The sequence below is a fragment of the Asparagus officinalis genome, chromosome 4 (assembly GCF_001876935.1).
Source record: "Asparagus officinalis chromosome 4, Aspof.V1, whole genome shotgun sequence".
Lineage (NCBI taxonomy): Eukaryota > Viridiplantae > Streptophyta > Magnoliopsida > Asparagales > Asparagaceae > Asparagus > Asparagus officinalis.
This window is the reverse complement of record NC_033797.1, coordinates 125,380,610-125,392,842: the sequence shown is the minus strand read 5'-3', so window position 1 is coordinate 125,392,842 and position 12,233 is coordinate 125,380,610. Positions and strand designations below refer to the sequence as shown.

Genomic DNA, 12,233 nt, shown 5'->3' with positions numbered 1-12,233 from the left:
ATATAATCTGCATGTACTTGACAGGCATGACATTCTCGGGCGTACTCGATTGCATCACGAACCATCATTGGCCCGAAATATCCCATTCTCCTGATGCGATCATACAGTTTGGGACCGGGCTGATGCGCACCACATTCTCCTTCATGTACTTCCTTAAGAACTTCTTCTACTTCTTTGTTCGAAAGGCAGCAAAGTAACAAACCATCGTACCCTCGACGGTATAATGTATGGGTCTCGGTATTGTAGAAGAATCTTAGTGCTCTTTGGGGAATTAATTCCCTTTCTTTTACATCCTCTGGCAAAATACCATATTGGACGTAATCAATGATAGGAAAATGCTAATCTCGAGACTCGTACCTAATTCGAGTTGAATTCACCTCTTTGGCGTTTATGTTTCTATCATCTTCCTCTTCAATATCCATATCGTATATGGGTATGCAGAGGTGATGCGTCCTTACTGTGACTAATAGTTCCGTTTCGGGAGGCTATGCAAGTGATACCGCTAGTGCTGCCAGTGCATCCGCATAAGCATTCTGGAGATGGGGGATGTATTCAATATAGAATTCTTCAAAAGATTCTGCCATTTTGATGGCCTCCTGGTGGTACGGGATTAGGTCTTGGTTCCTGACTTCATATTCTCCACGGACTTGGTTGACTATCAATTGAGAGTCCCCAAAAGCTTCGAGATATTCGACCCCTAGTTCTTTGGCGAAACTGAGTCCAATGAGAAGCGCGTTGTACTCAGCTACGTTGTTGGAACAAGGACTAGTCAACCAATAAGCCCGAGGCATCACATGCTTCCCGGGGGAAATTAAGACAACTCCAACTCCGGAAGAGACTTTAGGAGATCCGGGGTTTATTACCCTATTAATTGCCCTCGAAGCACCATCTAAGTATAATTTCCATACTTGTTGGTGTGATGTAGTGTTAACCTCATGGGTTTTATCCGGCAAGTCATCATAAACTTCTGCCGTATCCGTTGTCGGGTTTGCCGCCAAAAGATCACAAATCGCCTGTCCTTTGATCGACTTCTGCTGTTTGAAGTGCAAATCGTACTAGGACAAGAGAAGGGCCCACTTCGCTAACCGCCAATTCATAGAGGCCGGTTGCGTCATAAACACCCGTACTGGATTAACATTGGAAATGACGTAAACCGTCTGTCCTACCAAGTAATGCCGCATCTTTTGCATTGCGAATACTAATGCGAGGCATTCTTTCTCAATCATAGGATATCGAGACTCGGCGCCTATCAAGGTCCGACTTAGGTAATAGACTGTCTGTTCATGACCATTATCATCATCTTGCGCTAGTAAAGCACTTATCGAGTGTTTCATCGCCTTGAGGTAAATCAAGAACGGTTTACCTGATTTTGGTGCAACGAGAACAGGAGGATTTGTCAGATAGGTTTTGATATCTTCGAATGCTTTTTGGCAGGCGTCGTCCCAAATAAATGACACTTTTTGGCAGGCGTCGTCCCAAATAAATGACACCCCTTTCTTGTTTAGCTTAGAGAATGGTTGACACTTCCCAGAAAGATTCGAGATGAACCGCCAGATATAAGCTAAACGCCTTTGCAACCCTCTGAGCTCTCTTAGATTTCTAGGGGGTTGCAGTTCATGTATCGCCTTTACTTTGTCAGGATCGATATGTATACCTTTAGTAGTGACGACGAATCCAAGGAATTTTTCGCTAGACATTCCAAGGAAGGATTTAGTGGGGTTCATCTTCAATTGATGACTCCGCATGAGATCGAACATCGTCTTCAAGTCCTTGATGTGATCTTCTTTGTTGCAGCTTTTTAAAACCAAGTCATCGACGTAGCATTCGACTGTTTTCCTGAGATGTTCTTGGAAAATCTTAGTCATCGCTCGTTGGTACGTGGCGCCTGCGTTCTTTAGACCGAAAGGCATCACCGTGTAGCAAAAGACACCGAGAGGCGTTCTGAATGCTGTATGCTTCTCGTCATCTGGGTGCATCTTGATTTGGTTATATCCTGAGAAGCCATCCATAAAGGACATTCTCTCGAATCCGCATGTATTGTCGATAATAACATCCGTGATTGGGAGAGGAAAGTCGTCTTTTGGACATGCCGTATTCAGGTCCCTGAAGTCGATGCAAATCCTGATTTTACCGTTCTTTTTCATGACTGGAACAATATTGGCTAGCCATTCTGGATGTTGTTCCTCTCGGATAAATCCTGATTCGATCAATTTCTTAACTTCTGCCTCAATGGCTTCCATAATCTGCAGACGAAACCATCTTTGTTGTTGCTTGACAGGTTTGGTATCCGACTTGATGTCGAGGCGGTGCATTGCTACATTAGGGTCGATCCCTGGCATATCTTCGTAATTCCAAGCGAAGACGTCAATGTATTCCCTGATGAGAGCAATTAATTTCTCCTTCTCGTCTGAGGGGAGACTATCGCTGATGAATATAGGTTTTGGGTTGGCCTCGTCACCCATGTTGATTTGAACTATTTTATCTTCAGTGGGGGGCTCCCTCTGTTCGAACCTATCACCATACTGCATGTTCAGGTGATGAACCCACGGGTCTTCCCACGTTGGCATTTGATCGTCGTCTTCTATCGTCACAGGATTTGAATGCTTCCCCTAGACTTGTATCGGAATCCTATTCCGGGGAATCTGACGGATATCCATCTTTGTATTGCCCAGATAATTGGTTATTGATTAACCAGCAATATTCGTCTTCTGAAGAAGATTCATACCCTAACCCTCGTCTGAATTTATAATAATCATCCGGTTTCTCTTTTGGTACATATGCTATTTTTGCTGGAATACGAGGACCTCGATCGAAGTATAAACCTTCTCCGAGTGTGAAATCATATCCCTGTTTCGAGGACCTCGATCGAAGTATAAACCTTCTCCGAGTGTGAAATCATATCCCTGTTTTTCCATAAGCTTGTGGGCTTCCGGACTGTATTTTGATAAATGCCGACCAAGTTTGTCATCATCCTCATCTTCTCTTAAGAAATGATCTGGTAATGGAGAGCTTTTTCCTTTACCGTAAATCACTTCTTTTGCACCTCCTATTTTGTTCGGGATGACCAGGGTTGTTCCGAAAGAATGCTGGAGGCGTTCCTTTGTTATGTAGGACGATCAGAGCGGCGCATATAAATCGGGATTATCATACAATTTTTCATCACATCATCAAGAGACAGTGAGTACTCTAAATCGTCATTTATTTTATTATTGGCAAGTTGCCAGTTACAACTGCCATCTGACGATTGTTCATCGTCAAGGTTGATTACAAAAGGTACAATGTCGTTTAAAACAAAACCTTCATTGTAATCAAATCCGGCTTCGGTATCAGCTTCTTCTCCGCTGTCCGTTCCATGGGCCGATGATTCAGTATCGGATTCGTTACCATAAAGGAGAGAATCAGTAAAATAATTCTCGTACCCTTTGAATGGTTGCTTATCCGCGACCACCGTCCTAACTTTATTATCAGTGTCGACATATTTCAGACACTGATGGAGAGTGGAGGGGACTATAACATTACTATGGATCCAAGGCCGACCCAATAGTAAGTTATATGAAGTCTCGGCATCTATCACATAACATGTGACTTCCGTCTTCAAATCTCCCATTTGACATTTTATTCGGATCTTACCTAAGGGTCTTGACCCGCTAGTGTTGAATCCGTAGATGACAGTGCCTGTGGACGCTAACTTCACTACAACAAATTGCACTTTTCCCGACGCTTATTCCCGACGCATGGTTAAATACGTCGCCAAAAATTGTGTTTTTCCCGACGCATGATTAAATACGTCGCCAAAAATTGTGTTTTTCCCGACGCTTTTAATTAGCGTCGGCAAAAAACATATTTTTCCCGACGTTTATAATTAGCGTCGCTAAAAGTGTATATTATTAGCGACGTTTTAACTTAGCGTCGGTAAAAGTTATGGATTTCCCGACGTTTTTTTATTTTCGTCGGTAAAAATATATATATTTAGCGACGTTTCAAGATTGGCGTCGCTAATAGTTTGTATTTATCGCGACGCATTAAGTTAACGTCGCTAAAAGTCATCTTTTCCCAACGTACTACTTTGGCGTCGCTAAAAGTTATAACTTTTACGACGTTACTTTATTCTTCCGCGTCGCCAAACCCCCCTCCCCGCCGAAATTTTTACCCGTTCATTTTCACGAAAGCCAGAAACCAAATAAAGGGAGGGAAAATTCCCCCCTTTATTTTCACGAAGAGCCAAACCCCTCCGTTCTCTCTCTCTCTCATAAAAAAATCGGCCGCCTCCGTGCTTCTTCTCTGAAGTTCGCCGCCTCCGTCGAAGCTCACCGCCGCCAAACCCCCCCGTTCTCTCTCTCTCTCATTCGAAAATCGGCCCCAAACCCGCCCGTGCCTCTTCTCTGAAGTTCGCCGCCTCCGTCGAAGATCACCGCCGCCATCGTCGGAGTTCGCCGCCTCCGTTGGATCTCCCCTCCTCTCCTCCTCCTGCTCAACGAGGAGGATCGTAAGATCAGTAATCAAACCCTCCCGTGCCCTAATTTTTTTTGGGTATTGAATTTGCCCTAATTTTTTTTGGGTATATTAGTATTTGTGATTTCTCCGTAAGTATTTGTGAACATCTACATGAATTCTCCGTAAGTTTTTTTTGGGTATCTTAGTATTTGTGATTTCTCCGTAAATTTTTTTTGGGTATCATTGTTAGTTGATTAATTTGATTAGTTTGATTTCAAAAAGCAGTTTAAGGTGACTTATGTTTTATAGGATTGATATTCTGGATGAAGCACAACTCAAGCCTGGTTGTATTAACAGAAAAATTGAGTTCCCTAACCCCTATGAAGATGTATGAATTTATGCGTAACTATCTAATCTAACCACATCATAGTTTTTATTAAATGTTACTGCTGCTCCATGACCTCCTGTAACAGTGATGACCAATTCCTATCCTGTTCAGTCTCATTTGGTATTTTGAAGATCCACTTAAGGAAGATAAACTTGATACGAGAGAATGATCTAAAAGAAGATCGCAGAAAAATGAATGGTGCCTCTGCTGCAGAATTTAAGGTACATTTCCCCCCCTTATGAACACAAATTATGCTTACAGACTGATCTTTTCTATAAATTATTTATTTATTGAAAAATTCACAACTTACAGAGAAAAGGTGTGATACTCAGTTTAGATAAGAATTCATTTAACTAGTTAATTAATTATTTAAAATTAGTTCATTATTTCTCTCATGAAACAAACCGCTAATAATACTTAGTATTATGTTGCTAGAACACTAATTGTAGTTCATTATTTCTCTCATGAAACAAACCGCTAATAATACTTAGTATTATGTTGCTAGAACACTAATTGAGAAGGCATATATAGATGGAAGATGCATGCAACGGCGATAAACTGTCGTCTCACATTGGAGATTGATCATATCTTATATATCACTTTTCATCCTTCATGTTTCATGTTGTTCGCTTTTTGATTCGCATTCTGCTGATCAAAATTTTGTGATTTATTTGTTTACATATATTGCTCTTGCTGCTATAATTGTTGTTGTTAGTACTTGGTGAATAATACTGTGTGTTTTGTTAGAGATGATCCTTTTGTAAATCAACATATTCTTTAAATTCCCTTTAAGGGTTATTTTAATATGTTTGGTTAGGTATACCTGAAGTAGTTAGCTGTGTTCTGGAGTTTATGAAGCAAAGAATCATGGAACTGCAAATGTAGCTTATGCTTTTGGTTAAACTGGAATGTTTGATCAGGCTAATCTCAAAACTTGGTGTCATGGATCCTATTTTCCCCTTGACTTGATTTCCTTATGCATAAGGTTCCTTCAAGAATTTTTTAGCTCCACCTCATGTTTAACGTTTTTACTCTTTTATTGTGTAAGCTCTTCAGATGAAGAATCTTGTTTTCGTAAAAAAACATAACATTGTTCTCTAACTCAAATTCTGTTTTAGGCTTTTACGGCTATACTTTCTATGAAAATTATGGTAGAACATATATGAAATTATGAATAAAAATTATTATAAAGTAGAGATGAATGTAAAATATGGGGTTTGATGATTTGTTTACTTTCAAAATTTTCACGTTGACTAAAGGATAAGTACAAAGTGTCAGCCTCTCATCATGTTTGAAAGGATGATCATTAGCCATATTTACTTGTTATTTTGTGTTGCTTGAGTAATTCACTTTTTCTTTCTGTACCTTATTGTTGGTCGTGCGCACAAAAGGACGAATGTTCGCTCTCATGGATAAGGAAACATAGAAGAACATGTCCCTTAAAGTTATGGAAGTAATTCTGCTTATTAAATTGTTCTTTTCTACTATATATTTTCCTTCATGTATATATCTACGTGTATTTCTTCAATTTTGTGTAACTATATAGAGCAGGCACATGCAACGCAAGTCCCGTCCTGACTAATGTTATTTAAAAAAGAAAAGAAGTTTATAAAATTATAGCTTTTCCCATTCTTTATAGAAGCAAAGACTTATGTTTTAACTCCCTAAGCCAACACCCCTAGACGCTAACAAGTTGAACAGTAAACCAAGTTGGTAGACAAAATTTTGGAATTAAAGATTTGTTTGTGAAATTGTGTTTTTTTCCATCTGAAATGTTCACAAATATTATATATCACCTTTTGTACTAAAGCAGTTACATAAATGGTCATGTGAGAGGTGACGAGATCCACATTAAATTATATTCAATCCAAAGGAAATTAGTTATTATATGGAATGATCTAAAATTTTGTATTATTTTGACCAAAGTATAATAAGTCATGTATATTTCATGATAAACTTTCAAGATTACCTTGTGGTGAATAGGATCTGTTGGCACATCTATATTTAAAAAACATCCTTCAGGAAAGGTCTTGTTCTTGAGCTCAGCCATTACTCCATGTATAATTGGAATGCAGACTTCTGCAGCTTGTTTGAGTTCATCAAGAGTGCTTTTACCTCTTATCCTGTATGTTGACAGTAGAAATAGCGCCACATTAAGTCCATTGCAAGCAACCATCTCCATAGAAATTTTTTTAATAGTAAACTTGTAGATGACTTCTTGGCATTTTGCCTAGCCCCAGAAACTTTAGTTCACAAATTGTTTGAGCTCCATACAGTCTGTGTCGCATGGAGCAGTTAACCAGGGTCACGAGTTGTAGAAAGGACAAACTGTCCCTTGGAATTACATTTTCACTGAAAGTATGTTTTTCTTTTCAAAAATTAGTTAGAATTTCTTTATGTTCAGGGGAAAGACATTAAAGGTTAGCTATCTGAAGTCTTGCAATTGGATCTATATATTGATCATTGATCAGAAATATACCAGGTTGCAGACAGCCCCAACCAAGGAAGCAATTGAGACCAAGAAGCATCTAGATTTCCAAAAGATATTAGGAAATATGCAAGTAATGTTTGTAAACCAATTGGCTTCCTAGTTGTATAAAACTGCATAATTGTTCTTTATTTTTGTAACACATTTTGCTGTCAAGTAACAGATTTTGCAGCTAGCAAATATAGACATTACAGATTAGGCAATTATTTTTCCTTATTGTATAAAAATGATCACATCATGATAGCTAAGGCATGCTACAATAGAACTTCCTAGTTATTGGTGCATGCTTCCACCATTGGGAGAGCATTTGTTTGATTTCTTTGGCCAAAATTTTCTACTGCTTACAGTGTCCTCTATGCTTATATAGCTATGCAAGTGAATATATGCTGACTTCAGTCTGCTGAAAAAGGTTCCATTTTTATGTACCTTTAATTTCTTCTTATATTGCATATTGCAGGTTTAGATTGTTGTTCAGCAGAATAAGCTGAGGCATATTACATGCATTGAGAGCTAGAAAAGGATTAGGCTTCTTTGATCTATTAGATAAGATCATTTATTTTAATCATTGTGCTCTTTTTTCGTATTTGAGAATGGAGAGAATTACTACTACTATTTTTTATTGATACCATCTGTATTGAATGTTTGAGCACTAGTCTTCTTAAAGGAATGTTATTCTTCCCAAATATCTTTGATGTGTCACAATCCCTCTTTCTGCTTTCTTCTACCCTCTTGTAAGTCTTTTACAATATTTTTTCTTCTCAACATGTTGCATATAAGTTTGCTACTACTATTGAATTAGGCCAAGATTAGCCCTAAAGTTTCTGTAACACTTTAGTATGACAGAGATGTGATTCTAATATACATACACCTTTATAGAGTTTGTCCATTAGTAAATTGAAGAAAAGGTATTATTTTGGTCAGGGGGCATCTCCTAATATACCAACTTTATCTCAATGCATATGCTTCATTATTGAGTGAGTCATATCACTTTATGTAACAAGGTATCATTAATGCTAGCAACAACTAGCAACATCAAGCTGTCCTAACAACCTAACAACAATACATTAGATTATATAAATATATGTATTACAGTAAAATTTGAATCTGAACTACTTTGAGCTTGGGGATATTAAAGGAGAATAGGATTCGGATTTTTGACTGCTACTTGGTATCAGAATATTTTGACACCCTGATATGTACATTTTGGGGGGCCATCTCTCCATCCATTAATTGACCGATTTAGTCTTCGTTGATCCGAAAAATATTTAACATTATGTAGCTTTGAATTTGAATTTTTCAAGCTTGTATCCTGTCATGTAACTGCTTTAGCACAGAAATATTGAATAACTGAAAAAGCATGCATTTGTAATCTAAGAAGGAAAAAGGCTGACAGGACTTGAGCAGTGAATAGAGCACAGCAGCTTCTGGATGTTAAAGCAAAAGGGAGGGAGGGAGAATAATCTCACTGAGATTTTGTGTGATGCCTTGTTCTCTTCTTTTGTTGAGGATGCATGATGCATGCAGGTAAAAATTTTGTTGCCCGAATCTCTTTACAGTCCTAGCTTCAGCCTTAAACCAAGCTCTCTTCTTTTGACCAGGACTCTCTATGACCAGCTTCCTATTTTTGATCAAACATCAAACTATCAGATTTTGGTAGGTATGAAATGTAACGAGAATAGTAAGTTAATGTGTTATGAGCAGGAAACAGGACTGAAACAGTACAACATGAGGATAAATCAACATCAAGTTAAAAAAATGACCATGAAGATGAAATGTGCAAGTGACATGCGAGAGGCAAACACTGTTGCAGATGCACTATCTAAACTGGGTCATGTTCTTCCTCAAATCCATTTGTTCTTTGTAATTAATGATACAAATTTGATATTGTTGTTTCTAGTTTTCTTGATGTAATCTGTTTTTGAGAGACTTTATGTACTTGGGTATGCAAGAGGAAGTTTGTAAATTAACGCTTTTAGCACTCAAGGGGAAATGGAAAAATAGACTTTTATGTTGATGTGAATGCGATCAACTTTTTTGTGGATGTTCAGATTTAGTGTAGGCTTGTATTTGATAGAGAATGTATTATTTTTGGCGATGTAAATTAGTGTCGATAAGCGTCAGTAAAAGTAACACTTTTGTCGATGCTATATTTAGTCGCTAAATGTAACATTTTTGCCGACGACATATTTTGTCACCAAAAGTAATATTTTTTAGCGACGCAATCTTGCGTCGGCAAAAATACACTTTTAGCGACGCGGAATGTAGCGTCGCTAAAAATCTAATCTTTGGCGACGCATGATTTGCGTTGGCAAAAGTATACTTTTAGCGACGCAGAATAGAGCGTCGCTAAAAGCTACACTTTTGCCGACGCAAATCATGCGTCGCCAAAGATAAGCTTTTTAGCGACGCTCCATTCCGCGTCGCTAAAAGTGTATTTTTGCCGACGCAAGATTGCGTCGCTAAAAGATATTACTTTTGGTGACAAAATATGTCGTCGGCAAAAGTGTTACATTTAGCGACTAAATATAGCGTCGGCAAAAGTGTTACTTTTACTGACGCTTATCGACACTAATTTGCATCGCCAAAAATAATATATTCCGTTACTATGGATCCAAGGCCGACCCAATAGTAAGTTATATGAAGTCTCGGCATCGATCACATAACATATGACTTCCGTTTTCAAATCACCCATTTGACATTTTATCCGGATCTTACCCAAGGGTCTTGACCCGCTAGGATTGAATCCATAGATAACAGTGCCTGTGGATGCCAACTTACTAACTGGAATTCCGAGGATATGCATCAAGCGAAGCGGCATAATACTCACAGCGGAACCCGGATCGACTTGGATTCGGTTGACCTTGCTGGAGCCAATGTACCCGACGAAATATAGGGGTCGATCATGGTTTGAATTCTTCGTTTGCATGTCCTCTTTGGTGAAGGTAATGCAGGGTAGGTTTTTAGCCGCTACATTGCAATGTTGAATCAACGGTTCTGGTCCTTCAAGTGCCGGCTTGACCTGAGTAAGGAACACTTCTGAATTGGCCAGAGCTTCTTGCAAGGCTTCCCTTGTTTCTTTAGACAACCGTAGCAACTCATACAATGTTATCCGTGCTAGGATGTTAGCTAGTTGAGCCATGATATCGAAGACGTGAGGAGTGTTCGAGCTTTCCGATTTACCTCTTCCAATCGGACGACTGAAACGAGGCTGCTTCAGATTTTGAACCTCCTGGGGCTTCTTTTCATTCTGTTTATTAACCGGTTGTTGTCGAGCTTCTTCAACCGGTCTAGGATTCACAATCACACCCAGCTCCATGAGAGTTTTGGCTGGTCCCCGTTTAGTCACCCCCTGCTCAGCTAACTGATCACTAGGTGATGGATAGTTGAAGTGATACTCATTTTCGCTTCTGGTGGCAAAGACTTCTTGTTCTTCTTCGGAGAGCGGGAAGGTAGGAGCTTCATTACCATCCTCTTCAAAGATCACGGAGGTAGCATTGCAGGACTTGCCTTTACCCTTTTTGGTCGAGGAAGTCGTCCACTGATCGTCTTCGATTAAATCGGGATGAACCCAGAGGATTTCGCTGTTTGGGGCTGTGTGTGGCACAAGTCCTTTCTGGTGCTGTCCGTATGGGTCGTCGTTTATCATCTTCATTCCCACCTTGGTGATGCGTTTTGATTCAAACCACGCTGTAGGTACTGATCCAAAGCTGATTAACATTGCGTTCGCTCCGACATTCTTGGACGGCTTCGGGGTTATGACGTCTACATCAATTAACGCCTGGATCTTATCATTGAGATGGAAGCATGACTTCGTAGGATGATGGACCGCTCTATGGTATGCGCAATACTTCGGATCCGTCACTTTGCCAGCCCCCTCTTGATCCACAATCGCTGGCAGCTGGATTTTATTATTCTCCAATAGCTGCATTAGCATGTGTCTTACCTTTCCCTCGTGGGACGAAGTTCTGCTGTGGAGTATTCGTCGCCTGTTGGCCTCTTTCCGCTTGCTCGGCTTGCTCCCCGCGGACCTTCAAGTCCTTCCATGTCTTGGACGGTGCTGTTCCCATTGCTTCTAACACGTCCAATGCGAGGTTGTTGTGGCAAGTCTGGAGGATGAACTCCTCAGTGATCGGGTCGATAATTCATTACCTTGTTCCAGAACCTTTTGACGAAGGTATCAACCAATTCCCCGTCTTTTTGTTTCTCGTCGAGCAATGACCCGATGGATATCTCGGTGTCATCATCGAAGAAGTTAGCGAGGAATTTAGTCTCCATATCGTCCCAGCTATTCACGCTTCTTGGCTTGAGGCGGCAATACCAATCGAAGGCGGCTCCACAAAGAGTGCCAACGAAGGACCGTACCATCAGAGGCTCATTGCCAGAGATAACCCCTAGGTGCAATTTGAAGTAAATCAAATGCTGAGTGGGTGAACCCATCCTGTTAAACAGCGTGAAGTTAATTAGATTGAACTTCGCCGGATATGGGATTGATTCCCATTCTCTTGGGTATGGACAAGGAATGCATGTCTTCTTCATCTCTTGAGCGGAAATCAACGTATTGATTTTGCTCTCGAGGTTTTTGATTTTCAAGCTTTCACCTATGTTTTCACTAGCATTCTCGTTACCACCCCCTGCATTGACGGGAGGATTAGTGGTATTGTGAACTTCATTCGCATTCGTGTTCTCATCTTCCTGATTAACCTGGTCACGACGACTTGGTCCGCCTTGCTGATTTGTCAGTGCTTGGATCTGTTGGTCATGCATCTCTCTCATGTTCTGCATGGCCATCTGCATTTCGAACCTGAAGCTCTCCTGTTGTTTAGCCATGGCGTCTTCAAGCATCTTGACCACTTGTTCCGCACTTATCATAAGTGCCTCGCGGGGTTGCCCCTCGCTGGATACCGTGTTATCTGATGCAACCGC

General features: G+C 40.1%; 1 long non-coding RNA gene across 6 annotated transcripts; it reads left to right on the top strand.

The window, feature by feature from the left end:
* Nucleotides 4,160–9,324, top strand: LOC109838087. 6 transcript variants are annotated; one of them, XR_002246574.1, is made up of 4 exons: nucleotides 4,160–4,495; nucleotides 4,744–5,043; nucleotides 7,768–8,834; nucleotides 8,909–9,324. It is a non-coding gene; the product is annotated as an uncharacterized LOC109838087 (long non-coding RNA). The 6 variants fall into 6 exon arrangements; XR_002246572.1 differs by having other exon boundaries at nucleotides 4,161–4,530; XR_002246575.1 differs by having other exon boundaries at nucleotides 4,161–4,822; nucleotides 4,934–5,043.